General features: G+C 44.2%; 1 protein-coding gene across 1 annotated transcript in view; it reads right to left on the reverse strand.

The window, feature by feature from the left end:
* Positions 1 to 5,459, reverse strand: part of sparc (secreted protein, acidic, cysteine-rich (osteonectin)) — a 32,618-nt gene extending 27,159 nt beyond the window's left edge. The window contains exon 1 of the mRNA XM_061724734.1: positions 5,333 to 5,459. The gene's annotated coding sequence lies outside the window, so the exon portion shown is untranslated. The remainder of the gene's footprint in view (positions 1 to 5,332) is intronic.
* Between the last annotated feature and the right edge of the window lie 8,056 nt (positions 5,460 to 13,515).

Below are 13,515 nucleotides of genomic sequence, written 5' to 3' on the forward strand. Positions count from 1 at the left end.
CTGCGGGTTGAAGAATATTATCAAAACCAGTTCAGAAGTCCGCTGTGGTGTAGTGAGTTTTATCCAGTAAGCCGGCGGTGAGCAGAACTACGCAGATCGTGTCTGGGTCGGTGTGCCGACCACGAATGGTTGGAAATCTTGACTTTTATACAGTAAGTTCAAAGCACAAAAGGCAAGAATCAACAAGCCAAAGGTGAGAGACAAAAAGCAATTAAAGGGTATTTACAGTCAGATGTGATCTGTGGCCAAATGCCGTCCTCGGGCAATCGGCATGAATAAAATTCAGTTGCAAACTACCCCATAGGATGTTCTCGTGATTCAAGTCTGTGGCCAAATGAGTTAGTCAGTCATGGTGTCACAATGCCTCATCGCGCGTTACACCAACGCAGAGCCTACGCCGTAGGTTCTGCGTTGATTTAACGCGGAACCATAAATCAGCTCCCGAGCCGGCGGCTCTTCTCATCCCGAAAACATCGGATCAAATTTCTTAACAGGCGTTATTTCGATAAACTGAACCCAGATTGGGGATCTTAACGGTTACTTTTACGCCTGAAAAAATATTAAAACTTAATAAAGTGGCATATTAACGGCGCTACAGCGGAAATTAAAACAGCTTTTATCTCTGGGCTTCCTGATATGGTGTGACGTATGTGCAAACGTAACTACGCAGTCGCTTATGTACCCGAACGTAAACCACGCAGTGACGTAGCAAGTGGTGTCCCAATCCCTAGGGAACATTACAAGGACCCTAAAGTCTGTGGCTTCATTTTTAGGACTAGTGGTAGAAAGTAGGGGGGGATTGGGATTGGCCCTAAGTACACAGCGTCCCGACCCCCGGGGACTATTTTAGGGGAACTAGCTGTGTAGCCACAATCTGATTGGCCGATGTTGTTCCCTCTGAGGTGTCGAAAGATGGAAATCCCCAAACCCTTTAACAGAAACCTCCCCCCCTCGCCCCCTCGTCCCCTCACCCCCTCACCCCCTCACCCCCTCGTCCCCTCGCCCCCTCACCCCCTCGTCCCCTCGTCCCCTCGCCCCCTCGTCCCCTCGCTACAAGCAACACTCTCTAAATCTCTATCAATAACGTGCATTTTCTTCTTTCAAACGGCTGCAGACTCTGACAGGACGTGTTAAGACGCCCGACCCTGCTCTGAATAAACCTCCAGAGTCCCAAACTCACAACTTCCCATTTTATTGATACTTTATTAAAGAGTTTGATGTTTTAAACGACCAGTTTTTCCTGTTTTTTTCCCACCCGCCGGATCTGGTTTCAGTCCAGAGCCCGGCGGGACCAGCTTTGTAAAGCTGCACAAAGAGCAGTTTTCAGAAAGAGCACCGGTCACCTGAACCACCTGCTTTTCCGAGCACAAAGAGCACAAACAGGGAAAAGAAAAGATGAATGAGGCAAAGGATCTTTGTAAGCCAAAATACTGGTCACCTGACTCCCCCCGCCCCCCGGGCACTAATCCGATCACACCCGGCTCCTCAAGAATTCTTGTTTGATTGCTTCTTTAACTCTGATCATCTTTGCTGTTACTTTTAAAACCATTTCAGTTTCCTGCAGGGAACTGAGCCTTCAAAATAAAAGCCTTATTCGAGTTGTACTGTACGGCTTTGAGCATATTGTGTGATTGAATTTCGTTAAACTACTACAGAAAATCATTATAATGATCTCAAAATGTTTTAGAGCCATATTGGACCAAAAACACAAAAAACAAATATGTCTGGAGCCGCAAAAAATTAAAAGTCTTGTATAAGCCTTAGAATGAAGTCAACACACACTGCATGTTTCTATATTAGTTATAACTGGGGGAAGATTAGTTTTTTAATTACGCACTTCGAGAAAAAAGTCAAAATGTCGAGAAAAAAGTCGAAATTTCGAGAAAAAAGTTGAAATGTCGAGGAAAAAGTAAAAATTTTGAGAAAAAAGTCAAAATGTCCAGATTAAAAAGGAAAGGAAAAAGGAAGAAAAAAAAGAAAAAAAAGAGAAAAAATGGAAAAAAAAGAAGTAAAAAAAAGAAAAAGAAGAAGAAAAAAAAGAAAAAAGGAAAAAAAGAGAAAAAAAATAAGAAAAAATGGAAAAAAAAAGGTCAAACATTGTTAAAAAGCTCCAGGAGCCACTAGGGCGGCGCTAAAGAGCCGCGGGTTGCCGACCCCTGATTTAGACTTTCAGTCGGATAGATTCACAACTATCTTTTCCCTATTTAGTTTTTTTTCTTCATCACTGAATTGTCTGTCCTTTTCTCATCATTCTTTCACATTGATTCCCCAGTGTCTCATCTCAGCGTCGTCCCTCCCTCTCCATCTTCCCCTCCTCCTCCTCCTCCTCCTCTGGGACACTAAACTCCGGACTTTTCTTCTCAGCGTTGAACCCGGAGAGCAGCACAATCCCCTCCTTCCTCTCGGGGGATTAGTGCTCGTCTCAAGATTGCCAAGCTGGCCCCGATTTCCAACAGCATCCTCGGCTCCAACACCAACAACTCCCGCCTCCGTTTCCGCCTCCTCCCAGTCCGGTCCAGACCTGCCACCTCCTCCCAGTCCGGTCCAGACCTGCCACCTCCTCCCAGTCCGGTCCAGACCTGCCACCTCCTCCCAGTCCGGTCCAGACCTGCCACCTCCTCCCAGTCCGGTCCAGACCTGCCACCTCCTCCCAGTCCGGTCCAGACCTGCCACCTCCTCCCAGTCCAGTCCAGACCTGCCACCTCCTCCCAGTCCCAGTCCGGTCCAGACCTGCCACCTCCTCCCAGTCCGGTCCAGACCAGTCCGGTCCAGACCTGCCACCTCCTCCCAGTCTGGCCCAGACCTGCCACCTCCTCCCAGTCCGGTCCAGACCTGCCACCTCCTCCCAGTCCGGTCCAGACCTGCCACCTCCTCCCAGTCCGGTCCAGACCTGCCACCTCCTCCCAGTCCGGTCCAGACCTGTCCGGTCCAGACCTGCCACCTCCTCCCAGTCCGGTCCAGACCTGCCACCTCCTCCCAGTCCGGTCCGGCCCAGACCTGCCACCTCCTCCCAGTCCGGTCCGGTCCAGACCTGCCACCTCCCCCCAGTCCGGTCCAGACCTGCCACCTCCTCCCAGTCCGGTCCAGACCTGCCACCTCCTCCCAGTCCGGTCCAGACCTGCCACCTCAACAATAAAACACCAGAGAGAGACGACTCCTCACACTAACGCCGGCACATTTGCGCTCCCGTCTCTCCAACGGTGTGACCAACACGCAGAACAAGAACTCTCTTGTGGGGACGACGTCTGTGTTTTCGGAACTCTTTCCTCCAGACAAATCGAACGTGCAGGAAGAGGAAGAGGTTTGGGAGACGTGAGAGAGAAAAGCATCCACTTAAAACACTGGACGAGCTCCAAACCTCTCCCCAGACAACAACACGTCCGGAACAGTCGGTGCTGGGATGCAGTTAAAGCCACTTAAGCGTGAACAAAGGTTGATATGCACAAAAAAGGAAAAGGGTTATCAATTCATGAATGGCAGGGATTGCACACAGACTGTAATAAAACATCTATTTATTTTAACCCTTGTACTGTCTTTGGGTCAAAATGACCCAATCCTTCTATCCTTCTTTCCTCCTGCTCTCTCCTTCCTTCTTCCTTTCCTCTTTTCCTCCTTTTTTACTCTCCTTTACTCCATTTTCTTCCTACCTCCCTTTCGTCATTCGTTGCTTCTTTGCTTTTCCTTCCATCTTTCCTTATTTTCTCCATTCCTTCCTTCCTTCCTCCCTCCCTTCTTTCCTTTTCTCGCTTCTTTTTCTCCTTTCTCCCTTCCTTCCATCTTTCCTCCCTTCCTTACTCCCTTTCCTACTTCCTTCCTTCTTTCCTTCTTTTCTCTTTTCTTCCTTACTTCCTACTTTCCTTCCTTCCATCTTTTCTCCCTTCCTTCATTCCATCTTTTCTCCCTTCACCCTCCCTTGACCCAAAGACAACACAAGGGTTAAGCTTTTTTCGGTCAATTATTTTCATAAATATGCCTAGAAAAAGTGCATTTTCTGCAAACCGGCATTTCCTAAATCCTTTTAATCCGTTGTCTAAAGTATTAAAACCTCCTGCTCCGGCTTTACAGCCTCGTTTTATAACTAGTGGAGCCACAAATGCCTGATGATGAAGAGCCCAAAGTCTTCAACACCTGAATGTGAAAAGCAAGTTTTTGACCTCGTACTGAGCCGGAGTTTAGTTTTTACGCAGAGGGACGAGGGTTAGGGTTAGGGTTAGGGTTAGGGTTAGGGTTAGGGTTAGGGTTAGGAGGGACGGGGGACGAGGGATGAGGGACGGGCTTTCCCTCCAGACTGGAGGGAACAGAGAGAGTTTTATGTTTCTGAATTAGTGGAGATAAATGTTTTCTGCAAATCACGGCTCTTGAAAGCATCTGCACTAACTCACGGGAACAGCTGGTCACCGGTCGCCACGGCAACCCACATTCCTTTACACGGGAGTAATCAGAGAGTGGGAGTCGCGGAGAGGGGACAGAGTGGACTTTTGTGGAAGAAAAACGCTCCCATTACTCTGTCTGGCTTTTGTTGAACTTTCATCCACTCCTCCTCTCATTCCCTACGTTCTTTCTCTCTCTGCTCTTCCCTTTTTCTTTGCCCAGAAAGTGTGTTTTTTTGCAACGAAGAGCAAAGGACTTTCTGCTCTGTTTCTGCTCCCAAAGTCTGACCAAAGCTTCAATCCGACTGAAAGTGAATAATAAATGTGAAAGAAAACAAGTAAAAGAAAGTTCAGGGAAGCCTGTGGGCATCCCCTCCTCATCCAGACCCGGACCCGTTTTTTTCCCCTTTTCTTTGCAAGAAAGTGTGTTTTTGCAACGAAGAGCAAAGGACTTTCTGCTCCGTTTCTGCTCCCAAAGTCTGACCAAAGCTTCAATCCGGCTGAAAGTGAATAATAAATGTGAAAGAAAACAAGTAAAAGAGAGTTCAGGGAAGCCTGTAGGCATCCCCCTCCTCCTCCCCCTCCTCTTGTTGTCGATGTGGCACACAATGTCAGACTGTTTACCTGCAGGCGCTGATTTTTCTCACTGAGATTACAGAGAAGACCTGATGCCAGAAACTTTAGAGTCGGTTTAGGAGTAAATTAGGACGACGGATCAGAGACAGAGAGGTGAAACCTGAGGCCGAGGCAGGTGGAGACTAGGAGACTTTACAAACTTTACAAACTTGGGTTATCTTGCAGGAAGAGGTCATGCACATTTTCAACACCTCAAAGCCTCAGTATTCACTAAACGGCTTCTTCTAAGTGTAGTTTTAGCAGCTATAGTTGCTCACTAAAGTGCAGACCTGAGAGTCTGGATCTCTGGTCAAAGTGCAGGAGCTTTAACTTGTGAACGGACTTACCTTTAACTTCGCAGAGCGGGTACACCAACCAGGAGAGAAGTCAGCTGTGAGTGGGGACGAGACGATCTAACAGGATCAGCAGTTCACACACAAGACATTTCCAGTGGGACGTCCCACCCTGGACACACACCCCACCAGTAGGAGGGACTAAATGTTATCTCCCTGCTCCCACAGGCAGGAGTTGTGGACTCCAGTTTGAGGAGACGGCTTTTTCCTCCACGGTATAATTTAACACACAGATTCAAAGCAGCTGAACAGACAGTATGAGGTCATCCTTCCTCTGACATGAGACGTAAAAGCTGCATTGCCGTGTGTCTAGTTAGGGCCCGAGCACTTACACTTACTACAGATACCCTATTGTATCTGTAGGAATTTTTCTCGTTTTTTTTTTCCCGACGAAATTAGGGCCTTTTTTCCCCCTAAACGTGCCCCAAAAGTCACCAAATTTTGCACCAAGTCAGGCCTGGTGATAAATTTGATATTTAATGGTTTGCATTAATATGCGTGGCCTAATGGCTCAACAGCGCCCCCTAGAAAACTTTGTGCCTCAAGCCCCACGATACGGTTTGTGCATCTCCATCCTGCGACAACGCACATTACTTTTCTCTTTTAAAAGCGTTGCCGTGGCGACGCTAGACTCCAAAAAGCGCGCCCACCCTTCATCTGATTCGTTCAGACAGAAAAAACTTTGTGCCTCAAGCCCCACAATACGGTGTGACGTACATGAACGAAAATCGGTACACACCTGTATCATGTCGCAAAAAGTCTCTTGGCGCCATGGCCGAAACCCAACAGGAAGTCGGCCATTTTGAACATTTTGAATTAATTGTGTAATTTTGGTGAAATTTATACCATTCCTTCGGCAGTTAATACCAGAGTGCGAAATACGGGGGGTTTCGGGGGGGTCGGACCCCCCCGGTTAACCCTTGAGTCCCCCTGAAGGACTCAAAAGCCAAATTTAGGGGGGGTCTCAATGTTGTCAAAAAAATAAATAAATTAGGCTATATAATATAATATGATAATTTGATTGTCACTAATGGTCAATTAAATATGTTTAAGAGATCGCCATATCAAGTATTCACAATTCAAAACTTTCATTGGTTTAACACAAGTCCTGCACCTTTATGAATGCAAATTAGCCATGTGTGCCAGCACAGCGCAATGACCGGCTAGCTGAGATGCCACAATAACATGGCTAAGCGGAAGCTAACTCAGAGTGTGTCACTTGCACACTTTGGGTTCACATCAAAAAAGGTGTCAGTGGCAGCCAGAGATGAGGAGAGAGACGATGTCACAACAGAGGGTCCCGTTCCTCTCCCACCCTCTGGTGAAGGAAATGAAGCTGAGGCCGAGCGCTCCGGGGCCAGTGCTACTGCGCCCCCGCTGCAGCAGTGACAGCTTTAACTTAAGGTAAGAGGCCAGCCTGCTTAATATGGCCTGAACCCACCTGAGAGATAATGTTTTTTTTTAATTTTTGTTATTTTGCATTATGGCCTGTTATGAGTGTGATTTATGTGTAAGCTGCGTGAACCCACCTGTTGAGAGCCATCATGTTTTAGTTTTTTTTTATTTTGCGTGATCACCTGTTATGAGTGGAGTTTGTGAACGTGTTCACACAGCTGTGTTAAAACATAATTTCCTGGATGGTTACATAACGTTAAATAATCAGTCATCATTGTGCAGGCTGAGGATCTGTTTAAGTGCACTGATTGCACGTCTCCGATAGTGGCATTTGTTGTTATTACTGTTATTTGAATGCACAATTCATTTTCATTGTATTTTTTTTATTTATCTAAAAAAATACAAAAATACAAAAAAAAAGTTAAAAAAAAGAGTTAGGGACCCCCCCGAATATGGATGGGTATTTCGCACACTGGTTAATACGGCCCGAACCGTAACGTGCACCCAGGTGTGTTATACATCAAAATGTGCGTCTCCATCCTGCGACGACGCGCATTCGTTTTCTCTTTCAAAAGCGTTACCGTGGCGACGCTAGACGCCAAAAAGCGCGCCCCCCTTCATCTGATTGGTCCATATTTGATAGTTCCCCAAAAGTCACCAAATTTTGCACGCAAGCCAGGCCTGGTGATAAATTTGATATTTCATGGTTTGCATTAATGGGCGTGGCCTAACGGCTCAACAGCGCCCCCTAGAAAACTTTTCTCTGTCATAACTCTTGAATGGTTTGACATAAAGAGTCGTGGGTGGTGTCATCGGACTCTGTAGTGAGTCCTTGACAATAATTGGTGCAAATTAGCCCCGCCCCTTCTTCTGATTGGTCGAGATTTCATAGTTCCTATTTTCTGCTTTAACTTTTGAATGGTTTAACATAGGAAGTCGTGGGTGGTGTCATTTCTGATATGCTTGTGGGGGGCGGTGGCCATGAGTGCGAGGGCCCGTTCATCGCTGCTTGCAGCTTTAATTGAAGGAAATTCCTCCGAGGCTGACGCAGCATCTTCTGCACATCCGTATCTCCACTCACCCGTCGACCTCAGGGGCGTCAGAGGTCAAAGGTCAGAGGTGAAGCTCAGGCTCATGGCAGCAGGCTCTGGAGTGGGAGGGGATTCAGAAAGAGACGGTTTCTTCCATGAATCATGGAAAAGTACATGCTCCCAGTCTGACTCAGCAATACGACAGGTCACAGGCCTGGAGGAAGAGAGGAGGTTCTTAAGAGGTTTTTGACTTGGAATAAGAAGGTTTTCCGCAAATAAAAGTTAATTAGATAAATATTTTCCTCCCATTCACCAATAAATCATTGTTTATGCAGCCGGATCTTGTTTGAGAGCGTTGTGATTTCTGCTCGTACTGATGTGACTCGGCAGGTTTTCTCTGCAGAAACAACTAAGTCTCCATCGCTTGATCATTTCTAGATTTGATCCCAAACATTTGCACAAGGTCGAGCAGACTTGGAGCACTGATGAAGCTGCAGCTCCTGGAACGACACATCGTCTTTCCTGCCCCCTATATATATATATATATATATATATATATATATATATATATATATATATATATATATATATATATATATATGTATATATATATATATATATATATATATATATATCCTCCTGATCCTCCTGAATTCATGAAAATCTTCCCAGATCCTGAACGTAGCTTTGTTTTAAATTAAAGTTTATTTTAACGGGAGGATCAGGACAGACGTTAGCTCAATAAAATAATAGTCTTTCTTTGCAAGAAAAACTTTAAAAATTAGAGTTTATTCTTTCCACCAATCGAACCAGCTGCTTAATTAACTAACTGGTTAGTTAAGTAACTGGTTAGTTGGTTATAAGGCAGAGCTGGACAGCAGCAAGGGTTCTGAGAAGCTGGGTGAAGGTGCTGATGTGCTTGGGCACGTGTGTGTTGGTGAAACTTAAATAAAAAAGGGTCTGCACAAAACTCCGTGTCTCTCCATCCTGTCGGTCGGGCCCCCGTAGCACTCGCACTGCTACAGACGGTAATGGCGCCATGACGTTCTCCGTACGTCGCTGGTTTGATCCAGATATCCTGAATGATTAATCACCATGTAAACGGAATATTCCCAATGTTTCAGTTAGCAATAACCCGAATTTTGACTGCATGTAAACGTAGTCATTGCAGCCTCTTAACAAGGCTAACAAGCAGATTCTTCTTTTGTACAGTAACGTTGTAAGTTCACACAGCACAAAGGATTTCCTACCATGTTAAAATATCACATTTAATCTCATCAGAAGGAGCATTTGACAATTTCTAGGAAGTACAATCGAGCTCTTCTTGTTGATTGTCAACTCCTGTGTCCTGCTGGAGTTTCGGTCTGTCGTCACTTTCACACGGTCGACTAGTGACTCCCTCTCCATTCTATCAGATTATCAGGGCCAGGCAGGAGAAAAAATATTTGTGAGGGGAAGAATTTTTTTTATTGTGCACTTCGAGAAAAAAGTCGAAATGTCGAGAATAATGTTGAAATACAGTTTTGAGAAAAAAGTCAAAATATTGGATAAATGTTGAAATACAATTTTGGAAAAAAAGTTGAAATGTCGAGATTAATGTTGAAATACAATTTCAAGAATAAAGTTGAAATTTCGCCTTTTTTCTCAACATTTCAAGTTTACTCACGAAATTTAAACTTTTTTCTCGACATTTCGACTTTTTTCTTGAAATTGTATTTCAACATTATTCTCGACATTTCAACTTTTTTCTCGACATTTCGACTTTTTTCTTGAAATTGTATTTCAACATTATTCTCGACATTTTGACTTTTTTCTCGACATTTCAACTTTTTTCTTGAAGTGCATAATTAAAAAAATCTCTCTCCGCTGCGCGCTTTCAAGAAACTACTTCCCCAGGTGTGATTCACACTGCAGAATTAAGGAGCGACAGAGGAGGAACAAACCGGCTGTTGGAAGAGGATTTGTGTTTGTTCGTTTGTGCTCGTTTCTCCTTACGCTCCTTGTCCTTGCTCCTGTTTTTCCTTTTTCCTTTAGCTTCCTGCCCCGTCGTCCTGCTAACCGACCGCTCTCGTTTTAGACTTTAGGTTGTTGGATAACCTGCTCTGTGTAGCGTATTCGGTTATAAATAATAAATATAAAGGACCTTGTTTATAACTTGCACGTCCTGATCTCCTGCCCTCAGGTCTTCTACGTCTGAGGCTTATATATATATAAATAAATATAGATACAATATAGATAAAATGCCCCAGTAACATGTTTTTGAATTGTGTTGCAGACCTAAAATGCATATCAGAAAAAAAGTACAGGTGATGACGAAAAAACAAAACATTTCTCGGGTTTGATTGATTGATTTTGAGTTTTTATTTCGGTCCATTTGGATACAACATAATACAACATAAAAGTAGTCAAATATTTTAAGTGGCACCGAAAAGGTATAGGCTGAAGTCAAGGCTTATTATTACACTTTTATGAACCTCGACTCAGGAAGTTTTATACAAAACAAAACTAGTAATTTAGATTCAAACATTGAAAAAGAATGGATATATCGGACAAGTAACAGAGGAATCTAGACAAGAAGCAAAGACAAAAAAACAAAGACAAAACGAAACAAAAAACATACTATAAATTACAAGGAGTGATAAATTAAGTGGTTTTTGGCTAGAGACTGTGCAGCGCAGAGAGCAGAGGTTTATGGCGTCTGCAGAGGAATAAAAATCAATTGCACTTTACTTTTCCTTTCTACTTTTTCCCAATTTGGGAGATGCATTCAAGTTAGTGAAAGAGGGCCTCAGATTTAACTCTGCGTGCCTTTAGTGCTTAATCTTTATGATGATGTTGGATGACGTGTTTCTGCTCTGCGTTTTCAGCTCTGGTTCCTGTAAAGCATCTGCAGCGACTGCTCGGTCCTCCGGGAGTTCCGAGCAAACATCCAGCTTGTGGAACATTCAGTTCACCGCAGCTCAGATTCATGAATCGCTGCTCAAACACCTGCCGTGCACAGACGGACAGAAGCGGCCCAGATGCTCGGTTAGTTTTCTTGTTTGTCAGGGTTTTTTTTGGCTTATTTTCTGGGTTTGGCGTTGGCTTCTGTCTGCTTCCAAATGCAGCCCGGGCTCTGATGTGAACAACAGCTGTACGGGCGGGAGGGCCGGGGGGGGAGCGGGGGCGTCTGTGCAACGTGGCGTTTTCCATTCTGCCGGTGAGACCAGCTGATGATGGAGAGAAAAGGAGGAGCTGTTGTTCCAGCGTGAGACTCTTCTTCCTCCTCCCACATCATTTTTTATAACTCACTTTACATTTGAACAGCTTTTTCCTTTCATCTCCCCCTCCCTCCCTCACACACACACCCTGCTCCCTCCCCCTTCCTCACCCTCTCGCTGCAAACGTGGCAGTTGTTTCTCTGGATGTGACAAGAGCTGCAAAAGCTGCAATTATAATTTTTCTCTTACAGTTAAATTGTTCATTTGCATTCCTGCAGGTTTAAACAAGTTAAGACCCAAGAACACAGTAATATCCCTGTACTTGGGGATGGAAATGAGCTCCCAGACGGCTCGGCGTGCCCGCCCTGACACTAATGTGTGGCTGCTCTCACACATGAAGACACACACACTTTTCCTGTGCCACGTCGTGGAGAGTTCCACATCCACACCACAACTGCAGACATTTTTTGTGCTGTTTTCAGCGTTTTAACTTCTAGACCCAGGTGCCGACTGGCCGGTAGCTGCTTTTTTTTTTTTTTTTAATCTTTTTTTATTGAATTTTTGGCACGACAAACATTAACAGTATAAATGCACATATGAATTATAATGCTTAAAGCAGCACTATGTAAGTTTTCCAGGTTAATCTAATATTTCATCATCATCATTGTGATGGAACATCAACTTCCAACAGGTTTAATGAACCTCTGTCATGGTCTGAGGGGTCTGTATCGCCTTCACTGGCACTATGTAACTTTGATGTGCATGGTAGGAACCCTTCCACACTAAAAAACTACACATTTTTACAGCTTTGACTGCTTTACGGCATACGTCACATCACCCTCCTTCCCGATTCGTAGTCGAGACGAAAGCTGGGCGGGGCGTGGAGTGCAGAGCTCAGCAGAAGCTGGTGTCATGGCCGAAGCAGCAAAAAAACCCAAGAAAATAAAAGTTTTATCGGAGGAGGCGAAAAAAAGAAAGCGGGAGAGTAACAAGCTAAATGCCCGGACAAAAAAATAAAAAATAAAATGCCCGGACAAGAATAAACATTGGCCCGGTGTCGTGCCAAAAAGTGATTGTGTGCCAGAATCTGATTTGTGGCCGCGGGAGCGCGCACAGCAGCCCGTTGAGGGATAGCGCTTAAACGTCAGATTTTCAGATTATGAAGCTCAAGAATGAGATCAAATCATATTTAGGCAGAAACAACCTTTCATTAACTGTAGCTGGCCTTCAATCCATTTTTGGCAGGTAAAAAGACCCATTTTCGGGGGAGAAATCAGAGTCTGGCAGGCAATCACTGCGTTCACTCGCTGGCGTGAGCTGAAAGACGAGGAGGGATGTCCGACAAGAGAGACAGAATTGTTATGATACAAATGTAAATGTAGAGTTCTATGTTCAATAAGAATAAAAATTAGAATGTTTTCACATTCGTCTTGGGTTTTGGTAATTCTAAAATTACTGACAATATCAACAACAGACACAGAATAATAATAGTGATCATAAAATTGTGTAATTGGCAATGAGGAAGCTTTATAAAATAATAATACAATTGAATAGAATTACAGCACTAGAGGAAAGAATGCAATGCAAAGAAAATGTATAGAACATTTCTACTATTTTTCCTGAGAACTGTAAAATTGTGCAGGGCTGATCTGCAAAACATTCAGTTATTCACAGGTTATAAAGTATTTTTTTATTTTGTCAGTAAGTATGTTGGACTACTAATTTATGACGAAGTCCCTCTAAAAAACGTGACAGGAAAAAGGTGCAGTAGAAAAAAACCAGAGCGCATTATCAAATGGCAGTACGCGCTAGTGCTCATGGGAAATGTAGTGTTCTTTCTGGTAAAGCACTACCGCTTTTGTCCAAAGAAGCCGCCAAACTCAACAAAAGCAGAAAGTTACATTGTGCTGCTTTAAGTAAAGGACATTAACAAAAACAGTCCTAAAAAAAAACACACATACACAAAAAAAACCAACACATCAACAATACGCCTTGACTAAGTTACCTACAGTTGGACCAGATAATACAACGGAATCCTCCTAACACTATTCACCATATAGATGCACATCATGGTACTTACTAGACTGTCTAATCTTAACATCCATCCGGCAGAGTGAAAACAAGTAAAACATATACATATGTAAATAAAAAACAAGATATACTAATTTTTTCCCTCTATAACGCCGCACCTGGTGAACCTTTGGAGGGCGGGGAACTGCAATCACTTTTATTTTGCTAGGCAGCTGGTTAGAGTTGCCAATTACATCATGTTATCCTATAGTTTTAGAGTCGCCAATTACATAATGCAATCCTACAGTTTTGTTGGCAGGCGTTGGTCCTCGAGAAGCAGCAGAGAAGTGTGTTAAACTACAGCTCTGCATACTGGCCTGGACCCTGCGTTGTCAAGGAGAGGGTATAATAAAACAGGCCAAATTACTAGAGACGAGAGCAGCACCAACCCGGGTGGGATGAATGCCGTCTCTTCTAATCAGACCGGGCTTTCCCCAGAACGTCTCCCAATTGTCAATAAAGGCCACGTCATTTTCTGAAC

This window comes from Cololabis saira, chromosome 7 (genome assembly GCF_033807715.1).
Source record: "Cololabis saira isolate AMF1-May2022 chromosome 7, fColSai1.1, whole genome shotgun sequence".
Classification (NCBI taxonomy): domain Eukaryota; kingdom Metazoa; phylum Chordata; class Actinopteri; order Beloniformes; family Belonidae; genus Cololabis; species Cololabis saira.